This window comes from Bombina bombina, chromosome 1, assembly GCF_027579735.1.
Source record: "Bombina bombina isolate aBomBom1 chromosome 1, aBomBom1.pri, whole genome shotgun sequence".
NCBI classification, from domain to species: domain Eukaryota; kingdom Metazoa; phylum Chordata; class Amphibia; order Anura; family Bombinatoridae; genus Bombina; species Bombina bombina.
Genome location: NC_069499.1, coordinates 1,020,201,771 through 1,020,227,938, shown reverse-complemented (window position 1 = coordinate 1,020,227,938; position 26,168 = coordinate 1,020,201,771).

Below are 26,168 nucleotides of genomic sequence, written 5' to 3'. Positions count from 1 at the left end.
TTCGGACCTCTAGTCCTTAGTCATGACTAAGGACTAGAGGTCCGAAACGTTGTCTTTTCTGCTTTGAATATCCCAAATAAATATGGAACTTTTTGCATAGTGGTGAGTGCTGCTGAGTTCTATGGACTGTGTATCTATTACGGATAGGACATGATGGTTTCCTGGCTGTCAATTCCGTTGCCGCACATTACATGTAGTTTGGATCACTGATACGGTTGCTTAGTTATGTGATCAACAATCTGGCCATTTTCCTGTTTGCTTTTTAGTTTTGGCCTTTCTGGGTTACGGTTGTCAGTCCCGCACATGCGCAGTAGCGCAGGGAGGACGCCGTCGACACGGTGGGTCGCATTAGATGGTAATTGGTGATGGGTACTTAAGAGGGTAAGTCACTTGGGTTATGTATTGTCTGTCTGATGAAGGGGCACCACCGCGAAACGTCATATTAATAAATTTGACAATCTTGGTCATACGGTGAGTGCCTTTGCTTATTTTCAAGGAATTGTGTATGTGACTTGCATGGAGCACCCGGCAACTGCTGATTTTTTTTTTAAATAATTATTTTCGGGATTTGTGCACCTACAACTGTTGGACTTTTGCTTAGTGCTTACAGATTTTTATGTAGTTCACCTGGTTTTTGTTTTTACACTGGTGGTATGGAGATGGCACAGGACACTGACTTGTTACCTGTTGTAGCGGATGATGACATACAGGGTTCTAATGTCTTCCAATTCTCTGAGGAGGATGCAACATGCATAAGAACTGATGCAGTGACAATAAAGGATAAACGTGAACAACCTTCCCATCTGTATACCCACATACTTAAACTTAAGAAAAGATGTGTTGATTTAAAGATGCATTGGGGGCTACCTTTCGAAATATCATCGCAAAACATTTATTCCGAGGTTTTAGAATTCGAAATATTCCCACCATAGGCAGGAACAACTTAAGTTTCTGCAACAAATGGTGTGGAATATTGAACAAGTGCTCACTGCTACTTGTCATTGAAGAAACAAAATCTTTGCTGAGACAATGTGAGCTAGAGCTTGTGCAGTTTGAACAGACCCATCTGCATGTTCTGGAGAACCATACAGATGAAGACTGGCTTAACAAGTTGAAAGTACAACTCATTGAATATGACAAAGTGATGGTAGCATTCAAAGAAAGGAAATGGGAAGTTGTTTTCTCTGATTAAAGAGAAAAGAGATTATATAAATGGACCTTGGGTCCTGAGGAAAGGAGGGCATTAAGACCCAGGAGACAGTGGTTCAGTAAACCTAAATCACTACAAACAGTAGATAGTTCTGGCAACAGCTCAGAAGGGGAGAATCCTCAACCCAGTGGGGGTGTGGCAGCAACCAATGAAGGAATGATGACTCGTTCAAAAAACTATGGGGGCGATGGATCCGCCGTGGACGACACAGGCGCACGCAACAGAAGGGGCAGACCACCACGACCCTGGAGAAGGTAGAAATAAATACAGACATCATTATCAATCTGAGCAAATATGTATTAACCCCTACTGAGGTATCAGTGCTACAGAAAGGCTTTTTGTTTGTGCCAACTACTACCACTGAAGATCTTCGCTCCACAAGAATCTCCCCTAGTTTTAAAGCTTCAAGTACTCCCTGAAGACTCTACTATTCAGGGACACTTACAACCTACACTAACCTTCCTATCTCCACTGCTATCCCCTAAAACCCCATAGCATGTAAGCCTATGAGCCCAGCTGTTTGTAGTTCACCTTCATAAGAGCCGACTACAACAGTGCAACTCTTGGCAGGACCCTCTCTCCCCATTTGATCCCTGTAATCGTTTTTTGATATACCACCCATGTTCATAGTGATGCAGAACCTGTTGGCGCTCTACAAATACCTGATAATAATAATATTTTCACGTTTTAGAGATCACTGAAACTAAAAGAGCATTTCCAGGGACAACAGGGTTTTGCAGAGACTTTTAAGAGACCAAGTTCTTTCACGCCTAAAAGTCTGAATGCAAGTATTAGCACAAAGATTCTGAGCTTTATGACATGTTGTAAAAAGAGAGCGGTGGATATTTCTCTAGATCCCTCTGGAAAGAGGTTTGGTCAAGCAATTTGATACCAAAGAAACAGGTATACAATTGTCTGTCTAACAAAACAAGTTGTTCATTCTACATGGAAAGCTGTTACAGCATGACTGACCATCTTTTCTGGCCAATCTCCCTGGCACAGATACCTAAAGGTAGTAAAGTATTGGATTCTGTTATTTCTTAAAATAAAACTGTGTGCTTGTGTATAATTCTATTTGTTAACATATTTGTATTAATAATGCACTGTGCATCATCTTTTGCATAATAAATAATTCCTTTATTAAGCTTTTGCCTTTGTCTAATATTTGAACCATGTTACTGAAGGAGACTGGTAGTATTAATACTGAGATACTTAGATTATTTTTGCTAAATTGTATTCTGGGATTTAAAGGGCCACTGTATGTAAATATTTTCTATGCCTGTTACTAACTAACTACCCCAAATACGCTTTTTATCAATAGCATTTCATTAACATATCTCTACCATATATCAGAAATCTTGTCTGCAAATTTAATTGTTTTCCAAACCCACTCCGTGGGTATCCTTTGCTCTGTACCAATCCGTTTACAATACCTAGGTTTCAAAATGGCGCTTTAAACACAAAGTTATTGGTTTAAGTATTTTGAACACTCAGTGCTGAAAATAGTGGGCAGGATAACGTGACATCATCGGCGAATAAAATATATAACTTTTAGAACGTTATGAAACTTCGTTTTGGAGAAAATATAGGTCAGTAGGTTTTTTATTAATGTTTATTAACTTTAATATGTTAGTTGGTTATCTTAAAAATTATAACAGAAAGTAATCCTTTAATTTGTTAGTCTGGGTTTTCCCATAAAATAAATCTTAAGTGGTGGCAGCTTAGAGATAGTTTAGTGTGGGTGGCATTGAAGGGGAGTTTGGGGCATTCTTTCTAAGTCTAGGACAGACTAGAGAGTGTTGTTAGCCCTTGCACCCACTGAACTAAGTCACAGGCTTGCCTGGAGTGCCTGGACTGTGACAGATTGGTTTAAAGGGACATAATACTCATATGCTAAATCACTTGAAACTGATGCAGTATAACTGTAAAAAGCTGACAGGAAAATATCACCTGAGCATCTCTATGTAAAAAAGGAAGATATTTTACCTCACAATTTCCTCAGCTCAGCAGAGTAAGTTCTGTGTAAAAAGTTATACTTCACCTGCTCCCAGCTGCAGTTTAAAAAAAAATAAAAATGAAGAAATGAACAGCAGCCAATCAGCATCAGCAGTGCTGAGGTCATGGACTCTTACTGTGATCTCATGAGATTTGACTTAACTCTCATGAGATTTCATAGTAAGCTTCCTTTACCTGATTGGTTAAATAATATGAGAGTTCACGAGGCTCATCCTTTCAGCTGTCCCAGGACAGACACATTAAAATACTGCTTAGAAATCCTTTACAATGGGAGGTGGCTACTGAGGAACTTTTGAGGTAAAATATCTTTCTTTTTTACATAGAGATGTTCAGGAGATATTTTCTAGTCAGCTTTTTACAGCTATACTGCATCACTTTCAAGTGTTTAAACATTTGGGTATTATGGCCCTTTAAGTGAAAAGATTCTGTAAACCCTTTTCTGTGCCAAACAAGTTACTGGTGCAGATTTGGTTAACCCTGGTTGTCACAAATTGGTGGACAGCAGTGCAGATATTTTTTTATTAGATTTAATACTTTGTGACTCAATTTCCAAAGGGTAAAATGTAGTGCATTATATAGTTACACATTGCAAACAGTCCCCTTTACTATGGATGCATACCAGTAGCAGACCAAGGAAATGATAGCACTGTTATGCCAGGAGAGAGATATTCCCTCCCGTGGGAACACCAAAGAGGGATTGATACAAGCTCTTATGGAATATGATAGCCAGGCCCCACAAGCTGAAGCCTCAGGAGAGGTGTCTGCAGCTGTGGGCAGTGATTCATCAAGCTCTGGAGATCCCCTGGACTGTTATTTGCAAACTGTTCTAAAGCATATGGGCTCAGCAGATCCAAGTTTGTGCATGGAGCTGATCCTAAAATTCCAAGAATAGCAAGCTGCTGAACGCTGTGTAAATTAAAGACCGGAGTTGTCTAATAAGTAATACAAGAAAGACTTTTTTTTACCAGATGCAGAGTATAAAATGTATGAAATTTGCTTTTTTAAGGCTTATTTGTGTATATCAAATAGCTGATTTTGTGTTTTGAAGCCCCAACCTAATAAAATGGGTTGAGCTTGTAGGTATAATCAGATCTCATTACTGGATCACATTGTGTACATATACCTGCTTCTTTATCTTATATCTGTCCATAAACCAATCACCAATATAGTGAATATCCAATGAGAGATAAGTCCACACCCACATTTCTTCTATTGAATGATTCATAAATGGATATGGAGTTTGTCACAGATAAAAACTATTTGCACCGGAAGTGAAAGGCCTTTTTTGCTGACTTACTGGCTTGACTGACACTGCTTGCCAGAGCTGCCTTTTTGCTTACCTGACGCGAGTGTGTAACACAGTCTTGTAAGACAAACCCTGTTGGAACCCTCTTTCTGGATAAGAGATTATTGGGCTCAATTCATTCACTTCCAAAATTGTGCAAATCTTCCTTTGTATGACAGTGAAGAACCCTGGGGACTGAACTCTCAAATTGGTTAACTGGTAACATATAGCGATTGTTAAATATTTTTTATAGACTTTAGCAAAGATAGTCTCTATAGCAATAGTTTAATTGTAGCTGTGATTTAAAAAAAAAATATATTTTGTATTTATAAATTAACATTGCATAGACCAGAGTATTCTAGATAATAATAATCATATTTAGTATTAAAGGGACAGTCTAGTCCAAAAAAAACTTTCATGATTCCGATAGGGCATGTAATTTTAAACAATTTTCCAATTTACTTTTATCACCAATTTTTCTTTGTTCTCTTTGTATTCTTATTTGAAAGCTTAACCTAGGAGGTTCATATGCTAATTTCTTAGACCTTGAAGGCCACCTCTTAAGAATGCATTTTAACAGGTTTTTCACCACTAGAGGGTGTTAGTTCATGTTTTTCATATAGATAACACTGTGCTCGTGCACATGAAGTTACCTGGGAGCCATCACTGATTGGCTAAACTGCAAGTCTGTCAAAAGAACTGAAATAAAGGGGCAGTCTACAGAGGCTTAGATACAAGATAATCACAGAGGTAAAAAATATATAAATATAACTGTGTTGGTTATGCAAAACTAGGGAATGGGTAAAAAAGGATTATCTATCTTTTAAAACAATAACAATTCTGGTGTAGACTGTCCCTTTAAGTAATTTGACCATTGAGGAAAAGAGAGATTTTGTATTTTATACTTATAAATTGATTTGAAGTTGCTATATATATATTAGATATTGTATGAAAAGTTGGTCATATTGTATTTATTCTTGCTATATTGATTAATCTATTAGTTTGCCTATAGTGTTCAGATCTCTCTGCTAGTTTATTGTGGGCTAGACAGTTGAATCATTTTTTTTCCTGGAAATTCCATTAGATTTGTGGGAGTTAAGCTAAGATTTTATTGTGAAATTGGGAATAATGTGCTGCCCAAACTTTGTTAAATAAGCTATATATTGAACTGGTTAATATTTTTGGCTAATTATAAATGATTCTAGTAAAATTCAAGTGTGATATGTGATAAGTAATTCATTTTGAGTTAAGGTAAATTTACAGGTAATATTGTACCCTTGTAGAGAATTACAGGCGATTTAATTGAATATTAATTGATCTAAAGATCTCTATAGCCTGCTTTATTTTTTAATATTGTAATGATCAATTAATATATTTATCTGGTCATAAGTGATTTTCAGTTTACTGCATAAATATAATCGCTGTGTTCATAAAAATTAACTGGTCAGAACTTAGGAAATATTTGAAAGTGTAATTGAATATTAATATCGATAATTGACGATAATTTTGTTGTTATTATTATTATTAATTATTAATATTCATAATCAACACATACAGCATGAACGACAGGCTGAGAGAGAGTATCAGTTACAGCTTGCACTGTTGGAGAGAGAAACTGTTTCACCTGTTGTTAGTGAACCTAGAGGCTCCTCTTTAATTAGACTGCGGGCAGAGAATTTCCCTAATCTGGAGAAAGATTTACATTTGGATGTATTCCTGTGCAGCTTTGAAAAAGTGTGCAGATAGTTCCAGATACCAAGGGAGCAGTGGGCCAAGTATCTTACCCCTGGTCTGAAAGGTTTTGCACTGGAAGCTTTTGCAGAACTTCCTCTAGAGTTTGATCCGGACTATGAAGCAATTAAGGCTGCACTGCAGAGGAGTTATAATCTCACTACTGAGGTGTACAGAAAGAAATTCCGTACTCTACAGAGGGGTACATCAGAGAGCTACACTGCAGTTGTGGGAAGCCTGACAACAGCATTCAAGCAGTGGATCAGAGGGCTAAATATTGCCACTAAGGAGGACCTGGAAGATCTAATGGAGGTTAAGGAGCAATTCATGCAGCTGTGCCCAGCAGAAGTGCAGGAGTGGGTGATGGATTGCAAGCCCAAAACAGCATTGGAGGTGGGTGAGCTGGCAGTTTTTTACACAGCCAACAGGTCACCAGTGAATGGGAGAAAAGCCTTTGTTAAGGGGGCATCCACCTGGAAAGGAGCTGCTTCACGACCCCCTCCTTTACAAATCCTGTTGTGCCTTTATTAAAGGGACAGTACACTGTAAAATTGTTTTTCCATAAATGTATTTTAAATGACTTCTTATACCAACTGCAGAGAATAAAATATTTGAGAAATTGCATTTTCGAGTTTATTTGTGTATCTGAAGTAGCTGGTTTTGTGCTTTGAAACCACAGCCTATTACAATGGGTTGAGCTTCAGGTAATATCAGATCTCCTTATGTTATCACTTTTATGTACACACACTTGCTTCCTTATCTTATATTTGTCTGGAACACCAAAGCTCAATACATAGAGAGAACAATGGAAAATTATAATTTTATTACTTAACTATCATGCCCCCCCACTGAGGGTGTAATCTCTTCTGCTGGCTGTGTTTACTTAGGCTTGTCAATAGCATATACGCCAGTATCAAAACTTTCAGTATAGGTTGGGAAACCACAAGCTAAATCAGCTATTTCAAATGCTGAAATAGGAGTAAAGGAGCCACTTGCAACCAATTTAATACACTCTAGCAGGTAAAAAGGATCATTGGGAATAATTTAAAGGGGAGAAAGTTTTTGGGTGAACTGTCCCTTTAATTGTGACTGTTCCCTCTGGGAAAAGAGGGGCGAGTGCTGCACCTAGGCAGGGGGATACCCACAGGTGTTTTGTGTGCAACAAAGTGGACCACATCAGCTCCACTTGCCCAGAGAAGATGAAATTTGCACAATCAGCTGGAGGGAGTCATCCCTCAGAAGTACCAGCATCTGTGTTATTTGATACATGGTCAGAGGAAAGCAACAATGAGAACTTACAACCTGTGACTGTTGGAGATAAGGTAACATTGGGGCTTCGGGACACAGGTGCAGTAGTGACTCTTGTTCGTCCAGGGCTCTAAGGACATTATTCCTGGCAGGACTATGGCACGTGTATACCTTGATTGGGGAGCAGGAAGAGGTTTAAGAAATGTGGGGATATCTGACATTATTCCTAATGATGCATTTCTGGGTACTGATCTGGGTAGATTGTTATCTCTGTATGTTCCTGACAATGATACATGTGACCTAGTGACAGTAGCTATGGACCCTGATGTGCAAATGGCTTTGTGTAAAAAAGCGCAGAGACATACTGACCAGGAGGGAGGACAAAGTGCATATGTGCAAAGTGCTGTGCCTGAACTGGGGGGTGTCTGTGCTGAGATGTGAACGTGGGAGAGAATTGTCTGACGGGGAGGTAAGGCAGATGGATGGAGTCTATAGAAAAGAGTGAAAATATAAGGGGAGCACGGCAGATGGTGGCTTCCGGTGGGAGGAGCATAAGGCAGGAACGCGCGCTCTGCAGCTCTGGAAAGTGGAGCTGTTTTTTCAACACCCCTCTAAGCAAAAATCCCTATTGTCAGGAGGAGTGAACCCTACCTGGGGAGAGAGAAAAAAAAAGAAAAAGATCATAGGCATTAGACGGAAGCCACATTACCAGCAGGGGCCGGATGGTACTGGCTGCAAGCACACGCAGTGAACTGGGATCAGGAGCAATCCCAATGGCAAGACATCAGTGAAGTGGTGTATGGCAGATACAACTGGGTTTCTTCATCCTGTACGACTGCGCAACTGTGAGAGGCGGCACAAGGTGGCTTGAGAAAAATCTTTGTAATTCCATTGTGCCCTCCACCCCGAGCCAGACGAGAGGTGTCACATTTGGAACAGAGCAAGGAGGACACCAGTGAAGTGAGCTGGAAGGTGTGCCTGAGCCGATAAAGGAAAAGCCAGAGGAAACCGCAAGTATCAGTTGAATTAGTTTTTGTTAAAGTACACCACTCACACTGCGTAGGCTTGATGCGGGAATAATTGAGAATCAGAATGGGTTTTTAAATGCTCCATCGCTGTTGGAAGCCTGCCAAAATAAATCATTATGGTCTGCCATGAAAGGGGAGATAATTGACTACAACTAGGCACTATTAAAGGGACATTAAACACCTAATGAAAATTGCTGAAACCTACTTTTTCTTATAATTAAAAATAAAGTAATCACTGCTGTTTATTTTATCTGTTCCTCTTACCCAAAACTTACCCTGACAGAGAAATAAATGTGTCTTCAGACACTGCAGCTCGCACGCTGCAGGCAAATATTATATTCCTCTAAGTACTGTATGTAACAGCCAATATGCTGTGTCATGTGACTACTGAGCCCTGTAACGCATGCTACAATATGGCAACTTACATAGGAAATCAAGCACTGCCTCAACACTGTATTTCAAAACAATCCCTTTGAAAAGTTTTGGGTAAGAGGAACAGATAAAATAAACAGCAATGATTATTTAATTTTTATTAATAAGAAAAAGTAGGTTTTGGGGATTATTAGAAGACAAGTGTTAAGGGTCCCTTTAAGGTCTGCAAAACAGCGCTCTGGACTGGGGTATATAGATCCATGGGGAAACGCCAGTAAAGGGCTCTGTCTACCAACCTAAAGAGAATCTCTTTTTTACTCCTGGATAACAAGTTGACCACAACTTAACAAGTTGATAACAAGTTAACAAGTTGATAACAATTCGACCAAGTGGAGCTGTATAATTAAAAAATTAAAAGTTCACGAAGGACTGACAAGCAGCAGGGTGATTTCTGAGCCATCTTTTGTTTTGTTTTCCCTTGCAGCACAACAAACCATAAGCTGCTCAAGTATTTGGGACTAGTTACAAGCGTCTTTGCTTGATTTAATGTGACATGGAAAAAGTTCTCTAAATTAAGGGAACTCAGCTTGATGCCGTAACACAAGTTTAGCAGATTGGAAGGAATATCAAGGGTTGCTTGACAAGTCATAAAACAGCGGTTACAACTGGATAGCTGGACATATTGTAATATGATTTAAGTCTGCTCCCAGTGGTGAACCTTGTTCATGACACTGTCTGGTAATTATTTTAATTACTTGACACTTATTGTAACACAATTCTCATCTTTACGGTGGGCATAGTTACATTAGAACACTTTTGCACGATTAAGTAAATCCTGTAAAACAGGTTTTCTCTTTTTCTTTTTTTTTCTTTTCTTTCACAAAAAGCACATTTACACAGATACACATTAGTGAAATATACATACCAAATCTAAAAACAAGGTCTCCAGCCATGCCAACGAAAAGAGACAAAAAGGCAAAAATGGCACAAGAGACAGGGTTAGACGTTATGATCGAATCACAGATAAATAGTCCTAAAAAGCAATTAACGCTTAATCAACTAGCTGAATTAATAATACCGCAATTTGACTCAGTTAAGGAGATATCCACACTCTCATCAGAGATCAGACAGTTCTCCAACAGAATATCAGAGGTGGAGGGGAGAGTATCCGATCTAGAGGACAGATTTAATACATATGAAGTAAACTGGACAAATTATGAAGATAAGATAAAAACAATGCAGTTGAAAATCGACGATCTAGAAGATAGATCTCATCTGAATAATATTCACATTGTAGGATTGCCTGAGAGTAATGAGTTCAAAGATCTAATGATATTTGGGTCAGCCACCTTACCACAAATATTGGGGCTGCAGTTAACTGCAGAAAAAATACTGGTGGAAAGAGCACATAGAACTGGAAGCATGAAAAAATACTCTGATGGTAGTTCACGACCTAGGATGGTCCTGATAGAGTATTTAAACTTCCAGGACAAAATAAACATAATGAGACAGTATAGAAGGACTCAAACATTTAAGATAGGTACAAAACAGGTATATCTATTTCAGGACTTTTCCGCCGAAACATCAACAAAAAGAAAGATAATTGCTCCGTTTTGCAGGAATTTAATAAAAACTGGAATTAGGGAAAATTTGAGATACCCAGCCAAAATAACAATCACAAGTACAGAAGGAAACATTATCTTGAATACGGCAGAAGAGGCCAGAACATACTGCACAAATGGTATAGCTGTATAATAAAGCAGAAGTAAGATGATTAGAATACAACGGATGTGTGCAGGGTTAGATATGCAGAATAGTGTCATAAGGTAAGACAGGCTAAAAAGAATTGTACATCCCAATATGTTGTTTGGGGGATAGCCCCAACATAGTAAGGGGTGTGTTGGGGCTTTTTTTTTTTTTCTCTTTCTTTCTCTTCTTGGCCACTGGTCTCCCACCATCATTCTGGGAAGAGAGAGGGGAACAATAATTTTTAATGAACTGATTTTAATAAAATGTATTCAACTCAGAATCTTGTTTCTTGGAATGTAAAAACTTAAAAATATTTTTAAAATGCTCAAACGTCATAGTCCAGATATCATTTTTCTTCAAGAGTTACATTTAAAAAATACAGAGATACCGAAGTTAAAAGTAAATTGGATATCTGAAATAATTGCAACTCCATGTAGCAGCAGGAAATGTGGCGTAGCCATACTTTTCAATAGGAAAATTGTATATAAAATTAAAAAACAAGAGCTAGATCCTCTAGGGAGATTTCTGATTATACAGGTTGAAATAGATAATAGGATTAGGACTCTATGCAATATATATGGTCCTAATGAAATTAATACTGAATTTTGGTAAAAAAATCACGAATAAGTGCTTGGTTGGCCAGACAACTCTGATCGGCCGACCAAGCACTCGCAGTCATCCCCCGCATCAGCAAATCCACAGCGGGCAGAAGATCCTTCTCCCACATGGCAGCAAAGACATGGAACACCCTCCCGTTGCACCTCAGAGAATCCACCTCCCTTACAAAGTTCAGAAAGGACCTCAAAACATGGCTCTTTGACTGAATGCCCATCCCACCCCCCCACCCCCAAATCCAAAAAACGACATCAAAGAGAGGCAAAGCTCTTGAGGGAATTCACAAGGACATTAAAATTAACCCCTTAATGACCACAGCACTTTTCCATTTTCTGTCCGTTTGGGACCAAGGATATTTTTACATTTCTGCTGAGTTTGTGTTTAGCTGTAATTTTCCTCTTACTCATTTACTGTACCCACATATATTATATACCGTTTTTCTCGCCATTAAATGGACTTTCTAAAGATACCATTATTTTCATCATATCTTATAATTTACTATAAATAAATTTATAAAATATGAGGAAAAAATGGAAAAAAACACACTTTTTCTAACTTTGACCCCCAAAATCTGTTACACATGTACAACCACCAAAAAACACCCATGCTTAATAGTTTCTAAATTTTGTCCTGAGTTTAGAAATACCCAATGTTTACATCTTCTTTGCTTTTTTTGTAAGTTATAGGGCCATAAATACAAGTAGCACTTTGCTATTTCCAAACCATTATTTTTCAAAATTAGCGCTAGTTACATTAGAACACTAATATCTTTCAGGAATCTCTGAATATCCATTGACATGTATATATGTTTTTTTAGTAGACATCCCAAAGTATTGATCTAGGCCCATTTTGGTATATTTCATGCCATCATTTCACCGCCAAATGCGATTAAATACAAAAAATCGTTCACTTTTTCACTATTTTTTTCACAAACTTTTGGTTTCTCACTGAAATTATTTACAAACAGCTTGTGCAATTATGGCTTAAATGGTTGTAAATTCTTCTCTGGGATCCCCTTTGTTCAGAAATAGCAGACATATATGGCTTTGGCATTGCTTTTTAGCAATTAGAAGGCTGCTAAATGCCACTGCGCACTACACGTGTATTATGCCCAGTAGTGAAGGGGTTAATTAGGGAGCATGTAGGGAACTTTTAGAGGTAATTTTAGCTTTAGTGTAGTGTAGTACACAACCCCAAGTATTGATCTAGGCCAATTTTGGTATATTTCATGCCACCATTTCACCGCCAAATGCGATCAAATTAAAAAAACGTTACATTTTTAACAATTTTAGGTTTTTCACTGAAATCATTTACAAACAGCTTGTGCAATTATGGCACAAATGGTTGTAAATGCTTCTCTGGGATCCCCTTTGTTCAGAAATAGCAGACATATATGGCTTTGGCATTGCTTTTTGGTAATTAGAAGGCCGCCAAATGCCGCTGCGCATCACACGTGTATTATGGCTAGCAGTGATGGGGTTAATTATGTAGCTTGTAGGGTTAATTTTAGCTTTAGTGTAGAGCTCAGCCTCCCACCTGAAACATCAGACCCCCTGATCCCTCCCAAACAGCTCTCTTCCCTCCCCCACCCCACAATTGTCCCCGCCATCTTAAGTACTGGCAGACACTCTGCCAGTACTAAAATAAAAGCTATATTTGTTTTTTTTTGTTTTTTTCTTAGCATATTTACATATGCTACTGTGTAGGATCCCCCCTTAGCCCCCAACCTCACTGATCCCCCACCAAACAGATCTCTAACCCTCCCCCTCTGCCTTAATGGGCGCCATCTTGGGTACTGGCAGCTGTCTGCCAGTACCCAGTTTAATAAAAAAAGTGTTTTTTTTTTTAATTTAATTGCCCTTTTCTGTAGTGTAGCTCCCCCCCCCCAGATCAACCCCCCACCCCTTCCAGATCCCTTAGATTATTTATTTATTTTTTTAAATGTTGTTTTTTTTACTTTTATTAACATTTATTTTTCTGCAGTGTAGCGGTTCCCTCCCGCTCCCGCCCTGTGCACGCGCCCGCTCACCACCCCCCGTGCACGCGCGCGCTCCCGTGCGCGCTCCCGTCTATCCCGCCCCCGATCCCTCCCCCCTCCACTTCATTCGGCACATCGATGGCCGCCCACCCGCCTCCCAGACTTGCTCCCACCCACCAACGATACCGGCCACCGATGTCCGGTGCAGAGAGGGCCACAGAGTGGCTCTCTCTGCATCGGATGGCCAAGGGGGGTTATTGCAGGATGCCTCGATATCGAGGCTTCACTGCAATAACCGGAAAGCAGCTGGAAGCGAGCAGGATTGCTTCCAGCTGCTTTCCAGACCAAGGACGTACGCCACACGTCCTCGGTCATTAACTGTATTTTTTTTGAGGACGTGTGACGTACGTCCTTGGTCGTTAAGGGGTTAAAGGACATATGGCGATTACAACACACTGATGAGCGCAGTTTTTCCTGCGAATCTAAAGTACATATAAATTTCTCATGTATAGATATGTTTTTGATGGATAAGAAACTGCTGTCACTGGATCTAAACTCACAAATTGCAGAGATATTAATATTAGACCACACGATTATTAGTCTAAAGATGAGTAGAACAGCAAAAAACACAAGTAATATAAATTAATTCAGCTTTCCTAACTATATGGTGCATGATGAGAAATTCCATAACTGGTTATCTGAAAGATGGAAAGAATATTTCAAGCTAAATAAGTCATATGTAAATAAAACTTAAATATTCTGGGAAGCAGGGAAGGCAGTCCTCAGAGGAGAAATTAGAGCCATATATGATAAAAAGAAAGCGGAAATACAAAGCTAGAGAGATTCAATTAGCAAACCAACTGAAAAATCTATACAGCAGATATATAAATAATCCAGATGCATATACATGGAAAAACTATAATCATGCTAAAATAGAGAGGGAAACTTTTTTGAGAGAAAAATGGGCACGGGAAGACATAAAACCAAGAGCTTATTGTCAGGGGTATCAGGGGATCTCTGCTAAATATCTTCCGAAAATTATTAAGTTTAGGAAAAGTAACAATATGATCCCATTAATTAAAGAGGGCACAAAAACATACACACAATCAACAGAAATCCGGGAGGCTTTCTTTAAGTTCTATAAAAAATTATATTCTAGTGAAAATATTAATGAAAATGAGAAAGGTAAATTTTGGCAAAAAATAAAAAAAACAAGAATCTCTAAGGAAGCACTCCAACAGATTAATTTAGAAATTTCAGAAGATGACGTTAAGACTATGATTTAAAAAAATAACGCCAATAAAGCACCAGGGCCAGATAGTCTTCCAGTGGAATTTATAAAAAAGTATAAAAGAGGAAGTGGCTGGCACTTTGGTCAAATTATATAATAGTTATTACATCCAAGGTAAATTGAACTCACTGTATTTCACTGACTCAATAATATCCTTAATATATAAGAAAGGCAAAAGTCCAGAAGATATGGGGTCATACCGCCCAATATCCCTCCTGAATCAGGATTATAAAATGTTTATGTCAATTTTAGCAGACATATTGAAGAAAGGAATTGGGGATTTGATCCATGAGGATCAAACAGGATTTATCCCTGGTAGAAACCCGGTGCGTAATATGCGTAGGGTCTTAGTTACATTAGACCATTATTACAATAAAATTCAAAACTCCAACAAAAATAGAATAGCGGATCTAGCGTTGCTAACAATTGATGCAGAAAAAGCATTTGATTCCATTATATGGGATAACTTATTCACTGCACTTAACAAATATGGCTTTGCTGGTAATCTGGTTAATATACTAAAAATTATATATAATAAACCAAGATCCCAATTACTAGTGAACGGTGATTTATCGCTGCATGTTACTCTTCAAAGAGGGACATGGCAAGGCTGCCCTTTATCCCAGTTGTTATTCGATATTGCATTGGAACCCCTAGCACCATTTGACCTCAAAGCAATTTTACATTGTCCTTATAGAAAACTACCTGTAAGGTTAATAGCCTATTAACTTTCCCCAGTGTTGTTCGGGCGTGGCAAAAGTTTTGAGACCTCATGGGTCAAGATTTTCAGCTATCGCAATACTTACCCATTGTAAGCACTCCATACTTTATACCAGGGTTAAATAACGAGGTATTCAAAGAATGGAGGCAAAAAGGGATAACTAACTTCTCACAGTTAATGCAGATGGATAGGAAGTTAATTAAATCATTAGCAGGGCATTTCCAGCTTCCGGCAAAGAATTTCTTTGCAGGCTAGGAGCTATTTGCTAAAAGAGCTACAAACATACAGATTTGTCTGGGATCCAGGGATTGATTCAGGACTCAAATTATACAAGGCTGGTATACAAGCAATATCATATTGGTATAAGACTTTACAGACAGTATCAGGACAAAAACATATTAACAAAATAAAAGAGGCTTTCATTAAATATTATAGTATGATTCAGAGAGGAAGGAGCTTTAAGCTAGCAGATGCAGTAACATTATTGGTGAGCTGGAAAGAATCTCAAACTAAATTGATGAATAACTATTATCTTACCCCGGATAGGATTAGTAAGTGGGCACAAGATAGGAAACAAGGTAATTGTTTCAAATGTAATAAAGAAAGAGCAGACCTGATGCATTGTCTTTGGGCATGCCCAAAAATTAGACAATTCTGGGGAAAAATTCAGTATTGGCTGAATAGATATCTGCAGAACAAATGTGTGGTTGTGTCGTCTTATATTTTCTTTTTATATGATGATCGTATTCAGTCAGGAGATATATATTTAATAAATATGGCCATTTTGGCTGCACGTAATTAAATATTTCAAATTGGAGATCCCCTAATGCCCCAAGTCTGGGTGAATTTGTAAATAACATGAAATTACAAATTACAAAGCTTAATACGTGCCACGGAAAACAAATTTAGAGCGTTTTTCAATAAATGGAAGAAAAGTAATTCTATCATGGCCCTCTGCCATGCAGAGTCAGTTCATTGCTCAGCTGAAAAATTCATTTTTATTTGTGATGCTTATCGTGGAGGAATTTCTCCCCCTGCAGTGGCTCTGAAAGTCCCTGGCGGAGGGTGCGGATAGGCTGGCCTGTGGGTAATTCCTTGTATTTATTTTTCAAAATTTTCAATTTTGGATTTAAGGACTAAAAGGTTAGGTGACAAGGGAAAGAAGGGGAAAAGAGAGGACAAGTAATCAGGTATCAGATAAACTGGTAATTGAGGAATGTATGATTTATGAGATATAGCTTGATACAGGGTTAAGTGTTTGCCCTCAGATTTATTTTTTGTATCTATCTATCTATCTATCTATCTATCTATATATATATATATATATGTTTTCTCTTTTCGAATATCCTGTTTTGTGTGAATGTGGATCCTTCATTAACACATTATAATTTTGCAAAAAGGAAAAAAGGAGGTTAATACGAATAATGTACAAATATTTTTATTTGATCTCTCACTTTTCACAGTGTGATAGTTTAGTGAGATGTATCGGATAAAAGATGTGATTCAGTTTAATTACAGGTTAGAATATAGTCTAAGTTGTTCTATCTCAAATGCTGAATATGTTGGGGTATATGCTGGTACTGCATTTAGCAATGTTAGATAGAAACCCGAGGGTATGGCTGTTTGAAATTGTTTAGATTTTAGATTCAGAATTTTGTTCTATAAGAAGTCGAACTTAATAGTTGTATGCATCTCCCTAAATATGGAAACAACGATTCTGTCCACAAAAATTATACCTGTATGTTATTATGGTTTTGATATTGTAAATTCATGCTTTATTTCCATCTTCTATGTATGATTGTAACCTCAATAAAAATAAGTTACACAAAAAAGAAAATATAAGGGGAGAGAATGACTGTACAAATGGGCAGCTGGATGATGTATGTCAGCCTGTGCCAGAACAAGTGGAGTCCCCTGTGGAAAGAAAGAGACAGGATAAATGGGAGAAATGTCAAAAGGAAGATATGTGCTTGTCTGTACCAGAGTCAAAAGGATCCCAAATTCTGCGTGAGGATATGAAGTGGCAGACTGACTGTGAGAGAGGGCAGAGGGAAAGTGTAGACCAATCTGTGCCAGAAGCAGAAGTGCCCCAGAATCCAGACTGGGTAGGGGAGGAGGGTACAGGATATTATTTAAGGGACCCCCAGGGTGAGTTTGAAAGACTGTGTGTGACAGAGACCCCAGTAACCTCAGCTGTGACCTATAAGCAGACTGTACAGACTAGGGGACAGAGACTGACACAGACTGCAGATACAAGGGGAGAAATACAGAGCAGTGTATTTGCACAGCACCACAGTTCCATTCAGCACGTACACTGATAGGAGTGCAGAGTCAGAGTTCCGAGCAGGCCCAGCAGATAGGCCCCACAGTGGAGAAAAGGGGGGAAGTTAGGCAACCCCCTGCCAACCATAACACAGTGCGTGAGTACAGGCATTCTACTCAGGTAGAGGGGCAAGATCGCTGGGTAGTTAATCAAAAGCTGACAAAACACAATATGTTCAGAGGGTGTGGCAAGATACTAGGCTTCACAGACACCCATGCAACAGGGTATGATGTACATTTCAGGGACAAGATGCAAGCCTTGTTCTGGAAGGTACCTGCAACATTCAGAGCTGCCAATGCCATATTCATTCAAGAACAGTTGCAGGATTTTATTGCCAGAGAGGGAGTGTATGAGATGGGGCAGACTGTTCTGGTACTAACACCTATGAGGCAGAACAAGCTACAGACTACATGGGAGGGTACCTTCAATATATTAAAGGGACACTAAACCCAAACATTTTCTTTCAGGATTCATGAAGAGAATACAATTTTAAATAACATTCCAATTTACTTCTATTATCTAATTTGCTTCATTCTTTAGATATGTTTTTTTGAAGAAATAGCAATGCACATGGGTGAGCCAATCACACAAGGCATCTATGTTCATCTACGAATCAGCAGCTACTGAGCATATCTAGATATGCTTTTCAGCAAATAATATCAAGAAAATGAAGCAAATTAGATAATAGAAGTAAATTAAAAAGTTGTTTACAATTGCATGCTCTTTCTAAATCATGAAAGAAAAAAATTGGGTTTCATGTCCCTTTAAATCAGCTGGGTAGAGCAAATTGTGTCTCATTTTTAAATCGAGGGCATCATGATGGCAAAACTGCTATGTGCAATTTGTCTGGGAATGGCGTTATCACATCAAGGGGAAGCTCCCTTTGATCCGCACCTGGAGTGGCTTGTGTGCCAACTCCCTTTACGTCTCTTATTTGGGGGGTGTCATGAATACCTCATGATATAGATGCTAATGGCTTAATTTTATTTAGCTTGCGTGCTAAAAACATTTGTTTTTTTCAGAAGAAATGTGTTGCTGTGTTTCCCCTTAGGTAAGCCAGAGCCCTAATATATAGTTTGTAAGAGCCACAAGAGAGAACTTTATGGTCTAATTGGACAGTTTATTGCCCCCAACCTTTCAGCACAGAGAATGATGGAACACAGTGCCTCTATACAGGAATTAGCCTGAGGTCATTGACAGGACAACCAGCCTTGCAAATAAATATACTTGTATAAGATATAATGCCTCAGAAACATAAAGAATGCAAAATATATGGTGTTTGGTATCAAAATACTCACAACATCACTAAGGGATTGCCTATCTGTGTATATGAAATAGATATAGATATCAGAAGTTATAAGATGTTATATAAGTTCAGCCAAAGATTCTGAGCTTTATGACATGTCGTAAAAAGAGAGCGGTGTAAATTTATTTAGCTCCCCCTGGAAAGAGGTTTGGTCAAGCAATTTGATATCAGAGAAACAGGTATAAGATGTATGTCTAAAAATACAAGTTGTTAATTCTACATGGGAGGCTGTTACAGCGTGAGTGAACATCTTTTCTGGCCAACCTACCTGGCACAGATATCTAAAGGTAGTAAAGGATTGGATTGTGTTATTTCTCCTTTTTATTTTTAAAACTGTTTGCTTGTGTATAATTCTATTTGTTAACATCTTTGTTTTAATAATGCACTGTGCATCATCTTTTGCATAATAAATAATTAATTTATTAAGCTTTTGCCTTTGTCTAATATTTGAACCACGTTACTGAAAGAGGCGGGTAGTATTAATATTGTGATATATAGATTATTTTTTGCTAAATTAGATTATGGGATTTAATTTGTTAGTCTGGATTTTCCTTAAGATTTCCCATATAATAAAGCATAAGTGGTGGCAGCCTAGAGATAGTTTAGTGTGGGTGGCAGTTTGGGGAGATTTTTCTAAGTCTAGGACAGACTAGAGAGTGTTGTTAACCCTTGCAGTGGAGTGGCTGGGCTGTGAAAGATTGGTTTAAGTGGAAATGATATGTTAACCTTTTTGTGCCAAACAAGTGATTGGTGCAGGGTTGGTTAAATTTGGTCGTCACAGTAGGAAACTTCTAAAGTGGTAGGAGACTCTCGTGTTCGGAATTCAAAGGTTTGTTTTGGCAATATCTTCTATAATGATGCCTCAAAGAAAAAAAGCAAATACCAATAGTGCAACACTGTTTCAGTTATGTATCAAAAGAAGCAGCATCTGGAACCACTCACATCTGATTGAGCTATCTCTAAGGTATAGGCTCAAGTTTATAACTCAGGTTAAGCAGGAACTAATCTAACTTTAAAACGTTTATTAAAAATACAACATAATAGTTAAAAAGTCACTCAGTGGACCATGACACTAACGCAAAGCAAAAGTCTCATATAGTCAGTTTTTTTTTTATCAAACTACTAATGCTGCAGTTTGTGTTGCTTGTAAAACTATAAGTCTGGAGAGAACAGCAGAGAGTACCCTGCCAACTAGCTAAAATATATTATTTGTGTGTTTAATAGCCATATGTTTATTAGTAGCCCTTAAAGGGACATTATAATCGAAAAATGTCACGCTCTAATTTGTTATAGCATGTAATGTTAAGGCCCTGCAGTATTGTGTTTAACCTCTGCAGATGGGTTAACCCCTTAAGGACCGGGCAGTTCAGTCTAAGGGGTAGATTTATGAAGCAGCGTATGCTGCTGTTTCTGCACGAGCCTTCTGGCTCACCAGAAACAAAAGTTAAGAAGCAGGGGTTGCAAGACCGCTGCTCCTTAACTCATCCACCAACCCTGAGGTGGCGGACTGCAATCATCCCGATCGGAATGTGCAGGGGGCTGCATTGCACAAGTATTTCACCAGAAATGCTTGTGCAATGTTAAAAGCCAAGAGCGTATGCTGTCAGCATTAAGCGATGTCGGGCGGACATGATTAGCTACAGCGGATCATGTCTGTCTGACATTTAATAAATCTACCCCTATGACTTCCCCAAAAGACCATTTTTAGCATTTTTGCCATCACTACATTTAAAGAGAAATAGAGCTGTGTTTTGTTTTTTATTTACCTATCAAAACTATATATTTGTTTTAGTAGACAACCAAAAGTATTGATCTAAACACATTTTGGTATATTTCCTGCCACCATTTCACTGCCAAATGCAAACAAATAAAAAGTTTTCACAATCTTTGGGTTTCTCACTAAAATTATTTACATACTGCTTGTGCAATCATGGCACAAATGATTGGAAAAGCTTCTCTAGGATCCCCTTTGTTCAGAAATAGCAAACATATATGGCTTTGCCATTGCTTTTTGCTAATTAGAAGGCCGCTAATTGCAGGTGTGCACCACACTTTTATTATTCCCAGCATTGAATGGGGTTAATTAGGTAGCTTGTAAGGTTAATTTTAGCTTTAGTGTAGAGGTTAGCCTCCCACCTGACACTTCCCACCCCCTGATCCCTCTTAAACAGCTCTCTTCCCTCCCCCATCCCCCACTGGTCACCCCCATCTTAAGTACTGGCAGACATTCTGTATGCAGTTTAACACCATTTTTTTATTTGTTATTATTATTTTCCTTAGAGAAGGATTACCCCCCCTTACCTTCCCACCTCCCTGAACCCTACCAAAAAGCTCTCTAATCCCCCCCTTCTAACTAATTCTTGCTATCTTAGGTACTGGACGCTGTCTGCCAGAACCCAGTTACATAATTTTCTTTAATTGTATTTATATAATAATGATAAAAACGTATTTTTATGTGGTGTAGACGCCCCCCTTATTACCCTACCCCTCCCAGATCAATTTCCCACCCTCTAATCCCCCTTCCATTTTAAGAGCCCCCTCTCCCTTCTTCCCCCTCCTCCCCTCACTGCTACTCTAAAATAAAACGCTTATGCCCCCTTCCCGCCCCTCTGCAGAGATAGGCCGCCCACTCGCCTCCATTCGAACCCTCCCACACCACCAATGATCGGCACCACTGCTGCCTGATGCAGAGAAGGCAACAGAGTGTCCCTCTCTGCCCGTCTGTTTCTACACTGCCCCACTCGTGGGGCATACTGAAATAGTGCAATCTCACTAGCGAGATCGCAGCAGAGAGAGGCCCAGGACAGCAGCTTTGTACAGGGTACAGCGCTGGTTGTTAAGGGGTTAAACACTTGGTAGAAGTTCAGCTCCGGTACCAGCAGACCACTGCTGGTGCTGAGTTGAAAACCGACAATGATCGAGTCAGCAGCATTAGCTACACATATGAGACATGCGACTAGTGCTGCTGTTTGAATATGTGTCAATTTCCGCTCTGAACAGTGCTCTGCAGGTCCCAAGCAGCACTTCTGTGTGTTTGACCCCTTTGCGATAGTAGTGCAGGGTTGTTAGTCTTAAAATTACATGCTCTAACAAATTAGAGCATGTCATTTTTGACCATTATGGCCATTTAAAACTTCTGCAATATTGATCTTTAAATGTGATCTTGGCCATAGCTGCTCTAACAAATTAATGTACATAGTTTTTGCATTTAAGTGATGGTAAATTTACACAAATTGATCAATAAAATCTTAATTATCAAGTATGTTCATCCTAAGTTGCTATGTTTTTTACTAAATTCTCTTTCTCCTTTATATAATAAATTTTGATTTTACTTATAGAGCGTTATTGCTCCTTGCTCTGCCCCCAGCATTACTTCCTGTTATTTTCTTCATTCTGGCGAGAGAGCTGAACCACCCCGCTCTACGTCATTGTATTGGCATCTAGATCTTTGTGGTTCGCTCTGCGCATGCATTTCAATATGCATGCAATACATTACATATAATGTATTATATACATTGTGATCATTCTAAGCGCAGTGTCTTTTGAGACAGAATAAAAACGGAGATTCTAATTTTTTGTTGTGAGTTTCTACATCCTAGACATTACCAGCAATTGATTTTTAAAATTTGTTCTCTCTTATATGTTATATTTCGCTGATACGAATCAAAGTACAATTATTTAAATCTTTAGTTTGAGTAAGGATAGAGTATTAATGACTCGAATATATATGATCGATATATAGTAGATTATATATATTACAATCTCTAATCAGCAGCGTGTTAAAATCTGCATCTAGAAAGAAGCCGCACCATTATAAAAATAAAAAATAAACTTGCCGTATACAATAAAGCCACCAAAGATATCCTCAATACAATGTTTCGATTTAAATAAATAAAGCTTGCACATGCGCACAATTGCATGACATAGCTCTCTCAGACAGTGATCCAACATTTAGCGCATACATAACGAAGGGCGTGTTTGCTTAGAGGAGTGTCGCCGACTGGCCTGGACTTTCATTGGTATAAAAAAAAAAATGTGACACGAATAAATTAATGGTGGCTGTTGTACGGGAGGAGGAAGGTATGTAAAATTTCGGCATTTTAATGTTAGAAATTTTAAAATAATGATCGATTAACAGCTTTTCATGAATGAAAGTCACATTATTTTTAAATTTTACATACGATCGCTAGTTTGATGTCAGCATAGTTAATCATCTCTTTAAATGGACATAAAACCCCAATGTTTTCTTTTGTAATTCAGACAGAGCATACAATTATTATTTTTTTAAACAATCAAATTGACATTTATTATCAAATGTACTTTGTTCTCATGATATTCTTTGTTAAAGAGATACCTAGGTAGGTGTCTGAAGCACATGGCAGGAAATAGTGCTGCAATCTAGTGCTCTTGCAAATGGATGACATTCTTTCAAAGTTGCTGCCATATAGTGCTCCAGACAGGTGCACGATTCTTAAAGGAACATAAAACAGTATGAACTAACATAAGTTTCTAAATATATAATGTAGCCAAAGCTTACCTGCAAAACGGTTTCTTCTTTAACCTTAATAAACCCCTTTAATTCAGGCATAGTTTTGTTTGCTGCAAGCTCTCCCCTGGGCATTTCCATATATGGAAAGTGCTATCCAGGCCATAGCTTCTGCAGAATGCACTTGTTAATGTGCACGGTAGGGGGCAGAGTCACATGGCACCTGACTAAAGCAATGCACAGTATAATGGTGAAGCTTTCACAAAGCATGTGACATTATCCTCATGAAAACGAGCAAGTCTCTTGGCAACAAACAATAGCAATACTACCTGCTGTACCTCCTCAACCCCCTTGCTTGCATAAGTAATTATCCTCACATGCACACTTTGTTACATGATACCAAAATGTTTGGAGTAGGACACTGATAAGGGGGGTGGAGCAGGCTACACTTGACAACACTAAAGTGAAAGTAATTTAGCAGATTTTTTGACATTTTATTAAAATACTTATAAGCTTACTTTTTTCCACACACTGTTTTATCTCAGTTGACCTTTTCATAATTGCACATAACTCAAAATGTTTTTGAGATGGCAATAGAACAAAGAAAATTTAATAATAGAAGTAAATTAGAAAATTTAAAATGGCATGCTCTATCTGAATAATTAAAGAAAAAAATGTGGGTTTCATGTCCCTTTAAAGTGCATACAAGCAATAGTAAGTGCATTAAAATGTTGTTGTTACACTTGTACTTATTATTATCGGTTATTGGTAGAGCGCCAACAGATTCTGCATCGCTATAAACAAAGGAGGAGTACAACAAAACAATTATAGGGATCAAATGGGTAGAGGGCCCTGCCAAGAGTTGCACTGTTGTAGTCAGCTCTTAAAAAGGTGATCTACAAACAGCTGGACTCTTAATTTATTAAGGGGGGAACCGGGAAAGAAAGGGGAAAGGAGAATGGCACTACTTAGATAGAGATGTCCTATTATAAGTTTTATGACGTTATCATGTATCACTATATAGGAGCAGGTGCTGTACACATTAAGAAACGATGCAAAAAGAAGGTGTGAACCTACAAAAGACTGTAACTAAAAAGCACTCACCATCTCTATACTAGCCAGTAATTGTAGCCAAGTATGTAGGTTATATATACTAATGTGAGAGACAGGGAAAAACAAACAGAAACAGGTATCGCAACAGTGTAGTAATAATATGGAAGAGAGATATGCAGGTAAAAACGTAATTTAATACATGTTACAAAGCGTACATACAAAATTTCAGGCACAGCAAACAAACCCCGCTGACGCGTTTCCCGCTTCACAAGCGGTTCATCAGAGCTGGTGAACCGCTTGTGAAGCGGGAAACGCGTCAGCAGGGTTTGTTTGCTGTGCCTGAAATTTTGTATGTACGCTTTGTAACGTATTAAATTACGTTTTTACCTGCATATCTCTCTTCCATATTATTACTACACTGTTGCGATACCTGTTTCTGTTTGTGACTTTGCCTAAATAGGGGTATGGAGAGCCCCCAGCAACAGTGTTAGTATTAGCAGCCAGACCGGAATTACACTGATATTCTGTGAGGCCCTGGATTAAAGCCCTGCATGCATACTAATGCCCGGTGGATACATGTTTGCTCTGAATACCTGCAAAACGATACAAGGAATCAATACAATAGGAATCAATCGAGAGGGTTACAATCGGGTGAGTCCTCTTTTTTGATCTACTTCACTTGGATATTTTACAGTGTGTAGGTGACATCCGCATTAGTGGGACTCTTGGACAGAGTCGGTTTCACCTCTGAACTTTCATTCTACATATATTTACAGCATTAAGACTGAGCAGTCTATTTCTTTTTAAATAAGACAGGGAAAAACACTCTAATGATTCCCTAAAGGGGAAGACTGCGGTTAAAATTTCAAACTTTATTGAATGTAGGTTAAAATTGGGACAAAACCATTAAAAACAAAAAGTGGTGTAAGTCTATCCTATATCTTGATCGAATAAATCACCAAATTCCTATATAGGTGGGTATCAGTAATGTGCATAGAAATAGTAATCACACTCTTACGGTAATTATAGCATCTTGCGATAAAAATTGGTTAGTGTATGTATATAGCGCATCAACCATATTGGCTCAGTGTTCTAAGTTCATGCAGGGATAGAATTAATTATTATTAAAAGTAAATAACCTAATGTGAATATTAGTGTGACCTATTGTATGTGTGGCAGTAGGAATAGGACCGCACTACAAATTGTGTCTTAATTTATATCAATAAAAGAAAGCACAAATGTATAAAGCTCATAAACAGTAATTAACACAAGGGGTTAAAGTGTCAGTAAACTTTAAAAATAATGTTATATAATTCTGCACATAGTGCAGAATTATATAACATTATATTAGCCAAACATTTTTAAAACATAATTTCCCCTATTAATTAAAAAAACCCCCGCTGTTTTACAGACCCGCTCTCTGTACTCTGCTGAGCGGGTCTGTTATATTTACTCAGTACATCGGGCCAGCTGTATAGTCACAGCCCGGCCCAACCGCGCCATAAGACTAAGTGCAGCTCGCTCCTGCTCTGTCAGACAGCAGGAGCGAGCTACACTTAGTGCTATGGCGCGGTCGGGCCGGGCTGCGACTATACGGCTGGCCCGATGCGCTGAGTAAATATAACAGACCCGCTCAGCAGAGAGCGGGTCTGTGAAACAGCGGGTTTTTTTTAAAATTAATAGGGGAAATTATGTTTTATAAATGTTTGGCTAATATAATGTTATATAATTCTGCACTATGTGCAGAATTATATAA